Source organism: Jaculus jaculus, chromosome 18 (assembly GCF_020740685.1).
Source record: "Jaculus jaculus isolate mJacJac1 chromosome 18, mJacJac1.mat.Y.cur, whole genome shotgun sequence".
Classification (NCBI taxonomy): domain Eukaryota; kingdom Metazoa; phylum Chordata; class Mammalia; order Rodentia; family Dipodidae; genus Jaculus; species Jaculus jaculus.
This window is the reverse complement of record NC_059119.1, coordinates 59,507,967-59,523,426: the sequence shown is the minus strand read 5'-3', so window position 1 is coordinate 59,523,426 and position 15,460 is coordinate 59,507,967. Positions and strand designations below refer to the sequence as shown.

The 15,460-nt window shown below is 45.9% G+C and overlaps 1 protein-coding gene across 2 annotated transcripts in view; it reads right to left on the bottom strand.

The window, feature by feature from the left end:
- The window catches only part of Aftph (aftiphilin), a 67,445-nt gene extending 54,730 nt beyond the window's left edge, over positions 1-12,715 (bottom strand). For both annotated transcript variants that reach the window (XM_004660082.2, XM_004660083.2), the window contains exon 1: positions 12,586-12,715. The gene's annotated coding sequence lies outside the window, so the exon portion shown is untranslated. The remainder of the gene's footprint in view (positions 1-12,585) is intronic.
- Positions 12,716-15,460: the final 2,745 nt, after the last annotated feature.

Sequence of the window (15,460 nt, the reverse complement as noted above, 5' to 3'; positions counted from 1 at the left end):
TGCTATTAACTTGTGGCAAATCAACCAGTGTGAAGAAGGCTCAAACCTTTCCAGAAATTTCTCTTGGGTGCAAAACAACTCTCCTTAAATGCTGGGTGCAGTGGCACAAGGCTGTAATCACAGAGTTTGGAAGGCAGAGACAGGAGGACCTCCAGGCATGCTGGCTGGCTAACCTAGCCAAGTAGCTGAGCTCCAAGCTTACTGAGGAGCTTACATGTTAAATTTGATTTAGATAATCTTTTGTTTTTGTGTGTGCAGTACGCATGGTGTGGTGCATGTGCAGATGCATGTGCCCTGTGTGTGCAGAGCCCACAGGAGACCATCAGGCATCTTCCTCTGTTGCTTGTCTGCGTGTTTGCTACTTTGGGCCTTTCACGGATCCGGGGCTGGGCTGTCTTCACAGGCCCTGTACACTCCAGTCTTTGCTTCCCACAGGTCTAGGGTTAGACTTGTGTGTGTTCATGCCCATGTATGCATAGGTGCTGAGGAATTGAATCGTGGTCTCAGGCCCACATGCTGTGTGAAAAGCATTCTTACTTGCTGAACATTCTCCCTATCCCTGATAATCTACCTTTCCCCCCCTCCAAATACAGAAAAAAATGACTTTAAATACTTGCTTCTTAACAGGACTGGGTGGAGGGTAGATGAGTCTGTAATACTGTGCTTAGAATACAGCACTCTCCATAACCATTTCTTCATCCTTCCTATTAGAGCACTGCATTTCATAAGGAGTGCTAACCAGCCGGCTAACTCCTACTACACACCCTGGACAAGTAGGCGAGGGCAGGCACTCACGCTGCTACTGTTGGCTTGCTCATTCAAAGGTCTCTTAGAAAGGAACAAATACGTAGGACTACTTGTCTTGGCAGCAGGCAATAGTCAAGCCACAGTAAACACAAACAGTTGACACAAAGGTCTCATTACTGGGTAGTAGAATATGTTAAAAGTAGTCAAAGCAGGGAAACTGAGACTCTGTTCTGCTTCAAAGTCACAAAGAAAACAGAAGAGCTGAGGAGCTGGCTCTATCAGGTGGAAAGCGCTCAACACACAAGCAGAGGGCCCGAGTTCAGATCCCCAGCACCTATGGAAAAAAAGCACCCAAGGTGGTGGCACATGCCTTTAATCCTAGTACTCAGGAGTCTGAGGAAGACAGATAAATTCACCATGGGTTTGAGACCAGTTTGAACTAGAGTTCCAGGTCAGTCTGGGCTAGAGTGAGACGCTGCTTAAAGAAAAAAAAAAAAAAAAAAGCCAGCTGTGGTAGCTTTAGTAAGACCAGCCAGGAGCTAGAGAGAGTTCCAAGTTAGCTTGAGCTACAGTGAGCCCGTTTTGCAAAAGCCACCCCCCCCCCATGTCATCACAGTAAGAGCTGGGCCTAGAAATTCCAGTAGTTGGAATGCTGAAATAGAAGAGACCCAAGTTAAAGGTCAGCTGTGGCTACATAGTGAGTTCAAGGTTAGCCCAGGCTACACAGCCAGACCTTGCCTCAAACAAGCAAACAATAAGATACCTTTATTCACCAACTAGAATGACTCACATTAAAACAAAATCCTTATGGTTACAATCACTCTGGCTGGAAGTATAAACTGGTCTATGTAGTTGGAAAGCTGTTTGAAACCTACAAGAGCATACTAGGTCAGTTCTCAGTATCATTACAATCTAGCTTTCACCGTCTGTTCCTCAATACTACTCGATCTATACCAAATATGTAAGTTGATGTCTGCTTAGTTGGCACAAGCATTCACAGGACTCTAGATTTAAGCAGGCCACTGAAAGAGTTAGTTGTGCGAGGGTCATGATAGTGCAGTGGTCAGTTAAAGTGCTTCCTGCAAAAGCCGGAGGTTCTGAGCCCACTAGAACCTGATTCCCTAACTCCCATAGAAACAGCTGGGTATGGCCACACATCTACAAACCCCAGTTCTGGGGAACAGAGGGGAAAGAACAGAGAATTGCTGAGGCCCTGCTGCCCCAAAACAACAAAAATTAGTTATAACAGCCCTGGTATGAGTGAGAGACATCTTCCTAGGAAACAAGTGGATGAACCACAAAGAGGACACCCAGTGTTCTCCTCTGGTCCCCAAAAGTGTATGTACAGGGTCCATGCATCTGCACACACACATGCACATACACTAAGCACACATCACATCACACCCACACAACATATGTACTCTATATAGACCCCTAAAAGAGTAAGTCATTAGAACAACATGTGTAGCCACAAAACGTACATGAAGTTTATATACCTTCATAGGCTTGGGTGGGCCTGATGATATGCCAAATGAAGGACTGAGACCATAACATGTATACCAACTCAAAATAATGGTCTGTTAAGCTGGGTGTGGTGGCGCACGCCTTTAATCCCAGCACTTGGGAGGCAGAGGCAGGGGCAGGAAGATCGCCATGAGGTCGAGGCCACGGGAGACTACATAGTGAATTTCAGGTCAGCCTGGGCCAGAGTGAGACCCTACCTTGAAAAACCAAATAATAATAATAATAATAATAATAATAATAATAATAATAATAGTCTGTTAAAAGATGTCTTGAAGGGTAATTGGCAAATGCAAGTCAGTACTTTTCACAAGTGTCTTAAGAGGAAAGAGTGTTTAAGAATAAAAGCTTTTCAAAAGGTGTCTGGTCAAAACAGAAAGGATTTTTTCAAATGTGGGAAATAGGGTATTCCAGCCGATTCTTGAGAGGTAGGTGGCTTCTCTGCTTCCTTCCTGACCTTTTTCATGCACACTGTTATCATCTACCTGAACCACAGTGAGGCTCACATTTTGTAGCAGTGGTAAAGATGGCCTCTAGAATTTCCCGAAGCAAACACTGAGTGTTCTTCCCCCAAAAATTGAATGCTTACAGCTCACAGCACTTAGCAGGAGAAACTCCCAGAGCACCAGCTTAGCTGTATCAATGTGTATGTCACCTTTCAAGGCTAGATAAACAGATGTAGATTATCCAAGGCACTTCACTCAGGACCCTTCACTCCCACCTTTCTTTTCCCGGAGCTGGGGCAGAGTACAAGCAAGGGTGGTGACAGGAAAGAGAAAGGGGTCTGGCGAGAGCTGGGCACATAAAGCAAGTACTGGCCTTACGAGCAGGAGGAGCCCAGCTCAATCCCCAGCACTCGTGCAAACTCCCAGACGTGGCAGGCACGCCTGTAGTCCCAGGCGCTGAGTAGGTGGAGCCTGCGGGATCCTTAGAACTCACTGGTTGCCAAGCCCAGCCTAACTGGTGAGTAAAGGCAAGAGCCACCATGCCTGGCTTATTATTATTGTTATTTTGGGTTTTTTTTGGTGGTAGGGTCTCACTCTAGCTCAGGCTGATCTGAAACTTATTATGTAGTCTCAGGGTGGCCTTGAACCCATGGTGATCTTCCTACCTCTGCCTACCGAATTTATTTTTATTTTTTACTATTTTTAAAAAAATATACGAGAGAGCCGGGCGTGGTGGCGCACGCCTTTAATCCCAGCACTCGGGAGGCAGAGGTGGGAGGATCACCGTGAGTTCGAGGCCACCCTGAGACTCCATAGTGAATTCCAGGTCAGCCTGGGCTAGAGTGAGACCCTACCTCGAAAAACCAAAAAAAAAAAAAAAAAAAAAAAAATATACGAGAGAAAGAGGACTAGAGGGATGGAAGGAGGGAAGGAAGGAGAGGGAAAGAAAGGGAGAAAGAGAGAGAAGAGAAAGGGAAGAAGGGAGGGAGAAAGAAAGAAGGAATGAGAATGAATATGGGTGTACCAGGGCCTCTTGCTATTGCACATGTCTGGCTTTATGTGGGCACCGTGGAATTGAAATTGCAAGCAAGCACCTCCAACTATGAGCCATCTCCTCAGCCCTAAAATATTAACAGATGATCAGTGTAAAACATTATTGATGCATTTATACTAATTTTTAAAATATACCATGTTTTATACTTATATTTGGGTTAGCTTCATTAAATAGCGTATGCGACTAATAGCTACTACAGTGGGTGACATAGTTCTAGAATGTTATACTATCTATACTTAAGAGCTTTCTTTTAAAAATCAGTTATTTTTAAAAAGAACACAGTACTAAGTTTAACCTCAAATCTATCAAGTATATATCTCAGGTTTCAGTCCTGCAGAAAAAAATTTAGGTTATACAAACATTCTAATACTGTTGAAAAGCCTAAATCCAAAGTAAAAATTCAGGTAAATGATTTCACTTTTTTCTTTTTTTTTAAGCTAAGTTCTCATGTAGCTTAGACTGACTTTGAATTTACTACGTGGGCAAAGATAGCCTTTAACTCTTATTTATTTGTTTACTTTCTTATTTTTGAGGCAAGCCCAACAGATTGGCCCTTTTATTTTTTAATGCAAGAGAGAGAAAGAGAGAAATGGTGCGCCAGGGCCTCCAGACACTGTAACCGAACTCCAGATGCGTGTGCCACTTTGTGCACATGTCCAGCCTTGTGTGCTTATGTCACCATGTGCATCTGGCTTACGTGGGACCTGGAGAATCAAACATGGGTCCTTAGGCTTCACAGGCAAGTACCTTAACTGCTAAACCATCTCTCCAGGCCTAGCCCAAATGCTGGGTCCTCCTTCCCTCCAACTCCCAAGTGTTGTGATCACAGGCCTGCACCACTATGCCCTGCTCAGGAAAATAATTTTAACTATCCATTTACTGGCCATCAGTTGGAAGACGAGCACTCAACCACCACTGGTAGAAGTGATTTTACTAGAGCCACTTGCTGCAGCAGGCTTTCCCTTTGATGTAGTAACCCTGCTTCTAAGACTTAACCTTATGAAAATTACAAAGATAAGGTCAAGTATTTATGTACAAATTTGTTTGGCCAGATCTCTTCTGTGATAATACAACGTGGAAAAATCCCATGAGTGAGAAGGAGGAAAACATCCTGAACCCACTCAATGGCATTCTACATAGTGATTTAAAAAAAATCTTATTTTAGCCAGCCATGGTGGTGCTTGCCTTTACACTAGCAACTCGGGAGGCTGAGGGAGGAGGATCACTGTGAGTTCAAGGCTAGCTGAGACTACACAGTTTATTCCACGTCAGTCTGGGCTGGAGCAAGACCCTGCCTTGAACCACCCCCCCCCAAAAAAAAGCAAAAACCAAAATTCTGGACTTAGTCCCCACAGTGCTATAGACTGGTTGTGGTGGTACATGCCTATAATCTCAGTACTTGGCAATAGGAGGATCAGAAGTTCAAGGCCATCCTCTTTTACATCAGCAAGTTTGAGGTCAACCCAAAATCCATAAGATCCTATCTCCAAAAAATAAAATAACAATTATGCAATTTGATTCATACATAAGAAGGTATATGTGTGCAGGATATACATGTCCACAGGGGCAAAAACAGGGAAAATCACAATGTTAACAGTTTCTCTGAATCTAGTAAAATGACCAAGGGAGAGGTTTCTTTTTTTTACTATGTAGTTGGAGTGGTACTTTGGCCAGACATTAAAACAGATGAGTCCCTGCCACCATGGAAGACGTCATTTTTTTAAAATTCTTTACCACCATTTTCAAATTGTTCTATAATTTTATAGTTTTAATAACCACAAAAATGTAGAGCGGATAATAATTCTACCAAATCAGATGCACATTTTTGAGCAAACAAGGGAAGAATTTGAATATGGCCTTGAGTATCAGTTCAAATGGCTAAGCAAAGTAAAAAAAGTATATTTTGGCAAAAGGCATGCATATAAATGTGTATGTGTGTGTAAAAATTTAGGTTGCATATAAATGTGTGTGTGAGTATAAAAATCTATGTTACATAAACTTAACTATGAGAGCTCAGGAGCCAAGTGTGTAGGCGCACGCCTGTACTTCTGGCACTAGAGGAGGTGGAGCTGAGGCAGGAGGATTACTATAAATTCAAGGCCAACCTGAGCTGCACCGTGGGTCACAAGCCAGAGGGGGGTACATGGACATCTCAAACCCCGGCCAGAGGCTGGGGAGCCGGTAGGGGCAGGCGTGAAGCCCTAACAAGTTCAATCCGCAGCCCGCATACAGAGCCCAGCGTGGCCCGGCACGCCTGCAACCCCAGGGCTGAGAGGGGCGGAGACGAGGATGCCGAGGCTCCGGGGCAGCTAGTCAACAAACAAAGGGTGAGCTTCGTCTTAGGGAAATGCGCGTTAAGAGATGAGGCAGGTCTGCCCCTGGCCTCTGCACACATGTGCATGTCTGCGGGTGCGCGCACACACACACACACACACACAGAGGAAGTAAAAAAGGGCTGGGGAGACAGCCTGGTGGGTAAAAGGCTTGCTGCTCAGGATTTGTGTTTGTGTCCTGGACCTCATGTGAAAAGCCGAAGCAGTACTGGGCTTCCCTAATGCCAGCATGCGGATGGTAAAATGGGATAGGAAGACAGGAGCGCTTTCTGGAAGCCTGTAGACCAGCTAGCCTGGCAAATGCAGCAGTGAACAATGACAACGAGACACCTTGCTGTAAGAGGGGTGGACAGCAAGGACGGACACCCGAAAGCGAAGTTGTCCTCTGACCTTGTTTTTTAATGTGACTTTTTAAAAAAAGTATATGCATTTGGAGGCCAGAAGTTGATGTCAGGCATCTTTCTTGATGAAGCTATGATTTGTTTCCTGAGGCAGCATCTCTCACTTGAACCCATGGCTTTCCAATTCAGCAAGCCTGGCTGGCTAGACTGCCCTGGGAAGGCCTCCATCTCTGCTTCTCAGGGCTGGAATGACACTCACCCGCCCACCAGTCCAGCAAGCGCTTTATGTAAGAGCCACCTCCTCAGCCCTTGCTTATTTCCAACAACACTCTTGTGTACCTCTTTCAAAAGAAAAAAATGGACTGCGGAGAAGGCGCGGTGGTTAAATATGCTTACTTGCAAGCCGGCCCGTTCAGGATCAGTCCCTCAGCACCCACACAGAGCTGGGAGCCAGGAAAATCAGGAATCTTACGGCCAACTTGACTGGTGCACAAGCAGCAGCCAAAATAAGGGAAACCCCTTTCCACTCCACACTTGGTTGGAGAGAGGAAGGGTGGTGAAAATGAGAAGCCCCTGGAAAGAGCATTCCAAGGAGTGAATCGCTAGAGAAAAGATGACAGTTACTAAGGAGAACACACAGTGCTGCTGAGGTGTGGTGCTATAGGAGTTTCATTAAAATCTCATGCAGGCTAGGGCACTGGTTGCATGGGCTTCAATTTTTTCTCTTTTCAATTTTTTTTAACAATTTCTATGATTATAAACAATATCCCAAACCAGTACCTTTATAACTTTTCTAAATTTAACGATAGTACTGATTATTAGAGGTTCAACTCAAGAAACTGTTCTACCACTTCTCGTTACCTCTGGCGCTGGACCTTAGTTCCGGCCACCACAATCTCTCGGCTGTATCGCTGTGACCACTTCCTACGTGGCCTTGCTCTTGACACTGCTGTGGACTGTTGCATCAGGGCAGAGGTGGAAGGGACTACGCCCGGCGCGAGCACAGGTGCTCGGACGCCCTCGGACTACGGACATGCTTCGTCCCCGAACCACATCCCCATCTTTCACATATCCCTGACATGCTTTCTAAACACAGCCTTCCAAAACGTCCACAACCTGACACCTTTATGTGGTAGCTTTGCAATGGCTTCCTGTTGCCCACAGTGAAAAGCTAGTCACTAGCACTTTGACACAGGGCTTCCGACCCTGCCCCCACCTCCTATCTGCTGTTTTACCTGCTGGTGCTCTCCTGCTGGCTCACGCTTTTCTAGCAACACCACACTTCACTGCCACTGTTGTATGAATACGAGCATACAGTCGCCTCTACCCATCTTCCCCTAGGTTTCTTCACTTCCTTCAGGTCTCAAGCCTTGTTCAACCCCACCCTGCAGCAGACAGCAAGCCTCATCAATTTCCCATAACTGCCACCCAGGCCTTGGCTCAAAGTACAAAAGCAGCACTTCCGTATCCCCCAAACCAATTCATGCTCTTCAGGATACTGAACAGCGCCCGCTAGCTTACTGCTGTCTCTGTCTGTTCTAAACACAAACAGGTTTGTATGCACGTGTGTACACACGCACATGAGAAATCAAAGCTCTCTTAAGGGCAGACTGTAATACTGTCTGTGCATTTTGGCATTCCCACCTCCCACAAAGGGGCCTGAGACAGCAGGTGTTGGATGAACACTTGCAAAGATGAAAGAAGAGATGGCACCTTAGCACATGTTTACTTGAAATCATTGACAACATGTTGTATTCGCATAAACACAACTTCTAGGCGGGCTGCAGAGATGGCTTAGCAGTTAAGGCACTTGCCTGCAAAGCCTAGCAACCTGAGTTCGATTCCCCAGTATCCATGTAAAGCCGTGTGCTCAGTGGCGCATGCATCTGGAGTTCATTTGCAGCGCCTGCAGGCTCTTGGTATCCATTCTCTCTCTGTGTATCACTCTTCTTTCTCACTCTCTCTGCTTACAAATAAATAAATAAAAACATTAAAAAATATATATTTAAAAACTATAGGACATTTATCCTTACTATGTAATTTCTCTCTGAAAGTTATTCACTATTATAATGCCTATAAGTTAAACTGTGAACATATAGACATTTATTTTTGTTTACATTTATTTTTTATTATGTTTATATATTTAGTTTATTTTTGAAAGGCCTGCGTTAAAGTTAGCTATATGGAATAGTGGTGGTAGTGTCTAATAAGAAGATGGCGTCTTAAGTCTGTTTTCTTTCTCTTACATTTCTTGTTTACGATTCATAGGAACTTTTCCTCCACACTGAACAGTTTCTGACTTTTTCTCCTCCCCTTTCCCAGAAAATTGTCTTAATCCATTAACCTATGAGCCCATACCCCAGCATATGGTCAGAAATAGAAACCAGCGGTGTCATATAGAACTGGTGTGGCAGCAGTGAGGAGAAAGCAAGCAAAAGAGGTTACTGCAGAGGAACTTGAAAAAGCTAGCAATTTTTTTTTTTTAAATGTGGAGCTATTAAGTCTTAGTTCAAGGGTTTTAAAAAAATACTTGCTGGGCTAGAGAGATGGCTTAGTGGTTAAGCGTTTGCCTGTGAAGCCTAAGGGCCCCAGTTCGAGGTTCGATTCTCCAGGACCCACGTTAGCCAGATGCACAAGGGAAGCCCTGGTGCGCCCATTCTCATTCTCTCTCTCTCTCTCTGCCTCTTTCTCTGTCTGTTGCTCTCAAATAAATAAATAAAAAGAAAGAAAAAAATCATTAGAACATACTTATTTATCTATCTACAAGTATACAGAGACAGAGGAGGCACAGTGAGAATGACCACGCCAGGACCTCCAACTGTTGCGAACAAGTTCCAGATGCATGTGCCACTTTGTACAACCAGCTTTATGTGTGTACTGGGGAACTGAACCCAGGTTGTTAAGCTTTGCAGGCAAGTGCCTTGACCACTGAGCCATTTCTCCGGCTCAATTCAAGTTAAAAATTTTTTTTTAATTTATTTATTTGAGAGTGACAGACAGACAAGAGAGAGAAACAGGCAAACAGATAAAGAATGGGTGCGCCAGGGCCTCCAGCCACTGTAAGCAAACTCCAGAAGTGTGTGCCACTTTCTACATCTGGCTTACATGGGTCCTGAGGAATTGAGCCTTGAACCAGGGTCCTTAGGCTTCACAGGTAAGCACTTAACCACTAAGCCATCTCTCCAGGGCCCCATTCAAGTTTTTTTTTTTTAAAATGTTTTTATTGATTATTCATTTGTAAACGAGAGAGACACACAGAGAGAAAGTGTGAAGGAGAATGAACAGGCCAGGGCCTTGTCACTGAGAATGAACTCTAGACACATGCATCTCTTTTTGTATCTGACTTTACTTGGGCACTGGGGAATCAAACTTAGGCTATCAGGTTTCACAAGCAAGTGCCTTTAACCACTGAAACATCTCTCCAGCCCCATAACACAGGTATTTTTAAGTTAGAAACTCCTTATACTTTAAAATAAAGTCAATTCAAAGTAACACTGCTTCTTCCCAAACCCAAGGTTGAAAGACAGTAATGCTTCACATATTCTGAAGTGCTTACATTTTTTATTTTACTGTGGAGGATTTCAGAGTGATACAACACAGCTTAGGAGATAAGACATACTCACATATACACTGTACTCCTGCGTTCCATCTTAATCTCTTCCTATGCTTCAGATTTTCTTGTAAGGAGAGCAAGGGTCCATGTGAAGACTCATGCTTCCTCCCTGGCTCCCCAGGGCCCCGGCCCCCGCCAGCCACAAGTAACTGTTAACTTGTTCATGGCTCCCATGCTTTCCTTCCCCCGCAGGGCTGGGCCTGGACCCAGGGTTTCCCACATGCTACTGACAAGCAAAAACTTCCCTGTCTCTGTCTATTTTTATCCTCTTGGTACATACTTCATGAATCCCAGGAAAGAAGTGGTATAGCTTTGCATGTTTAAAACTACATAAATGGAATATTATGTCCTGCCTCTGTCACTGCTGCTTGCTTTAAGCAAGTTACTATTTCAATTTCCTCTGAAAAAGGGGGGAAACTACTACCTACTTCCTTACAGGGTTGCTGGGACGATTAAATTACTCCTCTATACAGAATGCATCTTCACAAGTATCTTGCTGGGTTGGGGGGTACCAGGTCGGTGGGAAAGCATGTGCCTGGTGAGCAGAGTGCCCTGGGTTACTCCTAACCAACACACACACACACACACACACACACACACACACACTTGGGAGTCTCCTGTCATGAGATTTGGGGAAATGAGGGACAAGTCCTCAACGAGATAGTATTCAAAGACTTCTTTGTTGAGAGGGACATTTTGGATTTCATACAACATAAAAATTATCCACTACTCAACTCTTACTATGTTTCTTATCTAGTTAATATTTTTTTTTTTACTAACTAGGTAGAACAGGTTAAAATAAGAACATTTAAATAATGTTTTAAAATAAGATTTATCTAGACTGTATGATTTTCATAGACAATAAAGTTCTGCAAAAAAAGTCTATCAATGAATATATAAACTTTTCTTTGACACAGAATTAGTTTTTAGGCCAAAAGATCATATAATATCAAAACTCAAGCACTTTACATATTTTTTGAGTTATAGTGAAATTTTTTTCTATGATTTTTTGTTTTACTTTTTTTTTTGTAGGTATGGTCTCACTCTGGCCCAAGCTTACCTGGAACTCACTCTAGTTCTAGGCTGGCCTCCATCACAGCAATCCTCCTACCTCTGCCTCCCAAGTGCTGGGAATCACCATGTCCAGCTCTCTTTCAAGGTTTTTAAATGAAATATATATACATATACACACACACATATATAAAATATTTGAAGACCGAACGTAATACTACACATACTAAGACAGGAGTAAGTGCAGCTAATAAGCACCTAGTAGGTGTCATTTAGTGGACTAGAAATGTTTATGCTGGATCAACGTTTTTATTTGTGTGAAATATTTCCACGGATAAAAAACTACTACCACAGATGCCCTATTTAAACAAATACATTCCTGAAAAGTGTTAAAAATGGTAACTACAAAAGTCAGCATTTAGGCGCATAATAAATGTGGGTAAACTTGGGCTGACTGATTAAAATAACACCATAAAGCTTAAATATTTATTTCCCCCTGGAATTTACCATACAGTTCTCTAAATTTAACTTGAAAGCAATAATAAAATGTGACATCAAGTATAAATTGTTCCTGCTGCCTCCCCCCTCCAAAAAAATCCCAAAACTCCCGAGTATTACAATACAACCCGTGGAGGAGACTTATGTCGTAAGAAAAGTTTATGCGTAGTTTTACTTTCCTTCGTTCTGAAAGAGAACTCTGAAATTGAACCTCTACTTGCTACATGGCCCCTTCCCCAGTAAAATATTTACATGTAGGAGTCAGTCTTTTATCAGCACCCCCATCAGAAGATCCAGTGGGACATCAGGTTAAAAATTGAATAAGCCAACAAGGAAAAACAAACAAACAAAAAGATACCATCCTATTTCTCTTTACTTTCCGCATGGAAAAAGAACGCCCTCCGCCCCCGCTCCCCCAAAGTGTCCCCTGGCTGCAAGCATCACGCTGCACCTGCCCCGGCCGGGTGCTTTCAAGAATGGTTCAAGTTTGGGAGGAGACACAGATTTAAGCAGGGCACACTGCAAAGGTCCCCTCAAAAAGGGGACACAGCTTTTCCTTTTTTGGGGGGGGACACGCCTCTGCCCGCTGGAGGGTTCGGTCGGGAGACCCTCGTCGGCAGCCACGCTCCGGGTGCAGAGGGAGGTCGCGGGGCCCCGGCGGGGAGGACGTGTTTACACCTGTCACGAGGGAGGAAGGAGGAAGCCCCGAGCCGTGCCCTCCACCACCACCACCACCATCTGTCCCCCGAAAAAACTTCTCGACAGCTCCGGGAAGGGAGCGTCGGGCACGGGGCGCGGCGGCCGACGGGCAGGGCGAGCCCGGTCCCCTGCCCGAGGAGTCCCGGCACGGGCGAGGACCGTGCCACGCGCTTTCCGGCCGCCGCCGAGCGCAGCGCCCCGGCGCCCGCAGGCCCCGACTCCCGGGGCGGGCAGGTGCTCCAGGCCACGGCGCCGGGACCGGGCCGGGCGGCCCGAGGGCTCCGGCCCGCGCGGCTCGGGCAGCGGCGCGCTCGGCGCTCACCTGGTTCCTCCGGGGCGGCCGCGATGGGCATGGCTCCCGGGCCCCAGGCCCGGGGAGGACGCGGTGTTTCAGGACGCCGGGCCGCTGACAACGGACGGAAGGCGGGGGGCTGCCGGCCGCGTCCGTCAGCGTCGGAGCGCCGGGGACGCCCACCCGGAGTTTCAGCGCTGCAGCGGGACCCCCATCTCACTACCCTCCGCCCTCTTCCGCCGACGACGCCTCCGCCTCCGCCTCCTCCTCCTCCTCCTCCGCGGAGACCCCCCGCCCACTCCACACACTCTCCCATCATGCAGCGGGGAGCCGCTGCTGCCGTCACACGTCACTTCCGGGCGCAGGTCGTTTGGTCGGGGCCGTGCGCTGGTGAGTGCGAGGGCTGGGCGGGAGGGTGAGGGTCACGGAACGCTTACTCTTGCGCACGCGCCCTCGCGGGGCGCGCCGGTTGCCATTTTGAGTGTGGGCAAGCTGCCTTTTTTCCCTCCCCCCTTTGCGCCGGCCGCCATATTGAGTGTGGGCAAGCTGCCTTTTTACTCCCCCTTTGCGCCGGCCGCCATTTTGAGTGTGGGCAAGCTGCCTTTTTTTCCCCCCAATTTGCGCCAGCTGCCATTTTGGGTGTGGGCAAGCTGCCCTTTTTTCTCCCCTCCTTTGCGCCGGCCGCCACTTTGGGTGTGGGCAAGCTGCCTTCTTATTTTTTATTCTTTGCCTTCTCTTGCGAGTCATCCGAGGGAGCGGTGCCGACGTCATCCGGCAGTCCAGACCAGCGTAGGCGGCGCTCAGCGCGAGCGGCCCAAGACGTTCCGGGTGGCCACCAGGACCCGGTTAAGTCTTGCTCGGTTAAAAACAGTTGCAAACGTTTATACATCTCACACCGAAAAAGGAAAAGAAAACCCAAAACCAAACCTGCTAGGCAGCATTCCTCACGTTTGCCCTTCTCACCTGCACAGAAAACAAAAAGGACTTCTGGTCTTCCGGCGCAGGTGCCTTCCTCTCTTGACATAAGCCCAGGAAGCTAATACTTAACGAACAACGAAGAAGTGGTGTCGTAAGTCCAAGTTTATGTAGTAATACGTATGTAAGTTCATATGTGCATGCACCTAAGCCCACACATGTACGGATACACACGTACACACATGTATATACATATGCACATATATATACACACACATACATAGGTATTCACACACATGTATATGTATGCACATGCATGTATGTATTCACACACACAGAAGCAAAGGGAAGTGCAGAATTTGGCTGGTGGCTGGTCGTCGCGCCGGTGTCCCGCGTCTGGGCGCTTCGCTCCGGAGTTCCTCGCCGCCCCTCCTTTCGGGCCGCGGGGGGCCGCGGGGCTCCGCGCTCGGGGCACCCCACGAAGCCTGCGCCCGGCCGCGCTCCCTCGGCCCGTCTCGGAGCCTGGCGGACGCTCCCCCGGACCCAGAGACCAGGACGGAGGGAAGCAAACAAACGCAAAAGACCTCCCTTCTGCACGGAACTGTCCTCCCCTCTGACGGGAGGGGTTAATGCAAATCGAGGAAAAGATAAGCACAGTAGCGATGCTGCTTCGTGATTTAATCTAGCCTCTGCAATGTTTTAGAATTAACTTGGCGTGCTCAAGTAGAAACCACCTCCCCCCCCCCCCCCCCCCCCCCGCCCGTGCATCTCTCTTTACAGGTCAATTCCTGCAGCGCACACCGAGACTCCCATCACTTTCTCGGATTTTTGTTGTTGCTATTGCTCAGTCACCTGAGTGAGGAAAAGAAAAAAAAAAATCTATACCGCTTGTCAAATTCATACCTATTGTATTTCGCCCCCTGCTGGCTGAGCTCGTCTGCAAGCTTGAAAAATAAAATAGATCAATGTATGTCTATAAATGCTTATTGGCGAGAAGGAATGGAACAAAAACATTTGTGTGTAGAAACTAGAAATGAATTGATTTCAGATAAACCCATGCTGGTTTGCATTTGATAGTTCTACTAAACAGAAATAGTCGAATATATCTATATCTATCTATATAATCTTAAAGCTAAGAAACGTTTAAATAACGAGTTAAAATAATTATAATGCTTAAAATAATGAATTTAAATATAAAAACATTAAAAAGGAAACTGCGTTTGGGAAAATGTCTGGATTTCACAAACTACATATGGTTATAACATGATTGATTTTGTCTGGCAAATAATAATCTATTTACTTAAGCAGAAGAGGTGGCAGAAAGAATGTAAGAGCATCATGGAAAATGCTAATAAAAATTTAAAAAAAAAAGTAAGAGCCAAAGGGAGGGTAGGACTCCTTACAACGTGCTAAAAGGCCTGGATACTCATGACCTCACAGTGCCTGACACTACCTACACAAGACCATCATAATAGGAGGAAAAGATCATGACATCAAAATAAAAGAGAGACTGATTGAGAGGGGGAGGGGATATGATGGAGAATGGAGTCTCAAAGGGGAAAGTGGGGTGGGGGAGGGAGGGCATTACCATGGATATTGTTTACAATCATGGAAGTTCTTAATAGAAAATAAATTAAAAAAGAATCTACTTAAGAAAAATTCAAAGCTATATAGAAATAGAATAATAATATTTGAACAAATGACTTGTAAGTCTAATCAGTTTGCCATGCTTACATGTAATTCTGAAGACAGCATTCTAATGCTTACAAAATTGTATTACAGGGGGCTTAGCCATTAAGGTGCTTGCTGGCAAAGCCAAAAGACCCAGATTCAGTTCCCCAGTACGTACACAAAGCAATATGCACAAGGTGGTGCATGTATCTGGAGTTCCTTGGCAGTCAACATTATGAGAATATCTTTATAAAAATTGCATTGGGCGGGGGGGGGGGGCGCTGGAGAGATGGCTTAGCGGTTAAGCGCTTGCCTGTGA